Below are 2,500 nucleotides of genomic sequence, written 5' to 3'. Positions count from 1 at the left end.
AATTTATATGATCCTGTTATTCTGTTTTTTGCTTTTTCCAAATTCCATTATACTACAGTTTTTAGTGTTGAACTCCATCTCCCACTTCCTACTCCATTCCCATACTTTATTTAGATCATTCTGTAGTGACTCACAATCTTCTTCCGTGTTCACTTTTTTAATAGTTTTGCATCATCTGCAAAGAAGCTCATATAACTTTCAATTTCTTCATCCATATCATTAATATATATATAGCAAACATTATTGGGGCCAGAACTGTTCCTTGTGGAACACCACTTATTACTTCATCCCATTTTGAGTGTTTGTCTCTTATCACTACTCACATTTTTCTTTCTTGCAAAAAGTCTTCCATCCATTTAAGCAGTTTGCCCTGTATTCCTCCTTCAGTTTCTAATTTCTTAAGGAACTTCTTATGTGGTACATTGTCAAAAGCTTTTTTTTAGGTCTAGAAATGCACAATCAGCCCATCCATCTCTTTCTTGTATTATATCTATTAGCCTTGAATAAAAACATATTAAATTGGTGACGCATGATCGTCCTTGTCTGTATCCAAATTTACCCATCTACTTTTGATAATTCTTTCACAAGTTTTTGCTATTGTACTTGTTAGAGAGACTGGTCTATAGTTGGTAGGGTCTTCTTTATTTTCCCCTTTATATATAGGTACTATATTTGCTTTTTTCCAATCTTCTGGAACTTTTCCTTCTTTCAAGAAACTGTTTATTATGCTATGTATTTTGTCTGCCAGTTCATTCCTGCATTCTTTCAGAATCCAGTTTGCTATTTCATCTGGTCCATGCGATTTTATGACATCAAGATTACTCAAGTGTTTCATTATTTCATTCTTTGTTACTTCTATTTCTTTCATAGGGGGACTTTTTCTTTCCATTCGATCTCTTCAGGTTGTATGTTCTCCCTTGTAAACACTGATTTAAAATGCTTGTTCATAATTTCCGCCATTTCAATTTCCTCTGTGTATTCAACTCTTCCTTGTCTTAATTTTTCCAAATCGTGTTTGTTTTTTCGGTTTGTTGTTTACAAATCTGTAAGATCATTTTGGTTGATCTTCACATTTTTCATATTTTCTCTTTTCCTCTGCACACTTGTACATATTAATTTCTATAACAAATATATATATTTTCCATTTTTCAGGTCTTTTGTCTTTCTTCTATTTGGTCCAAGCTTTATCTCTTTTGCCTTTTATCTCCCTACAACTTTTGTTGTACCAGCACTTTACATATTCTTTTTCTTGTTTTTTGTCTTGGGACACTTTTCCACACCTTTTTTTTATGTAAATTTTTGTCAAAATATTCCATTTCTCTTTCACTGTTGTTTCTTCTTTGTATATTCCTTCCCAGTTTTCTTTTTGAAAGAATTCTCTTATTTTATCAGAGTTTGTTTTTTCATACATCATTCTTCCTTTTCTATATTGTTCATTTCTTTTCATGTATTTTTCCTCATTTAGTTCCAGTTCAATCAATATGTGGTCACTTTTACTTATTGGTGTTTTATATTCAATCTTTTCCACTATTCTAGGTTCAGATTATTAGGTCTAGTCTCGATAGTTCTTCTTCATTTCTATACCTAGTGTTCTCCTGTATCCACTGTGTCATTGTATGGTCAATAATCATCTCGAGTAGAACATTTCCCCATGAGCCGTCTCCACCCTTTACTGTCATCTCTTCCCAGCAGACTTCTTTGCAATTAAAGTCGCCCATCATAACTATTCTTCCTCCACCTTCCATTATCTTATTTAATGTTATCCTTGTGTCTTCTAACATACTTTTATGTTCACTCTCTTCCCACGAGGCTGTTTTTTGGAGGCACATAATTTATCACAAATTTTCTGCTCTTCTTATCTCTGTCTTCCACTTCGATCATAATCATCTCTACTCTATTCTTTCCATATGTGACAAACCTCACGTTTATAGCCTTCTTAGTCAGGAACATAACTCCACCCCCTTGTTTTGTCTCTCTATTTCTAATCCAATAATTATATGCATCATGTCCTACACTGTTGGGTGGTAGTGGACCTTTTAATTTCGTTTCTACTATTCCCATTATGCCCGGTTCTTTTTCCTTCAGATAATCATTCAGCTCATTCAATCCTGTTATTAATCCATCTATATTTGTGTAAGACACTCTTAGTTTTCTGCCACTTCCATTGTATTCTCTGTTTCCCTTTTGTTTTTCTCTAGTATGTCATATTTCCTTACTTTCATATTCACTACTTTCCAATAGAATTTGTCTTTTTCTGACTCTGTTCTGTTCTCGTTTTTTCCTTAGCTTCATGTCTTTTTATTTTTTCCTCCTCTCTTTCCTCTTTATTCATTTCCCTTTTTATCCATACCGTTTTATATTGTTCACTTGCTGCTAGTTTCCCTGTTTTTGCTAAGATATTCTCTGCCGTCGTTTGTGACCTGAATTTAATCTTAATTGGTCTGGTCTTATATGTACTATACTTTCCGAGTCTATATATCTCTTCAACTTGTTTCATGAT

General features: G+C 33.3%; 1 protein-coding gene across 1 annotated transcript in view; it reads right to left on the bottom strand.

The window, feature by feature from the left end:
• The window catches only part of LOC143029248 (failed axon connections homolog), a 15,768-nt gene that overhangs the window by 5,127 nt on the left and 8,141 nt on the right, over nucleotides 1-2,500 (bottom strand). The gene's annotated exons all lie outside the window — the stretch shown is intronic.

Source organism: Oratosquilla oratoria, chromosome 10, assembly GCF_046742065.1.
Source record: "Oratosquilla oratoria isolate Oo_2021 chromosome 10, ASM4674206v1, whole genome shotgun sequence".
Classification (NCBI taxonomy): domain Eukaryota; kingdom Metazoa; phylum Arthropoda; class Malacostraca; order Stomatopoda; family Squillidae; genus Oratosquilla; species Oratosquilla oratoria.
Note: the sequence above shows the minus strand (reverse complement) of the source record. Positions and strands in the feature narration are given on the sequence as shown.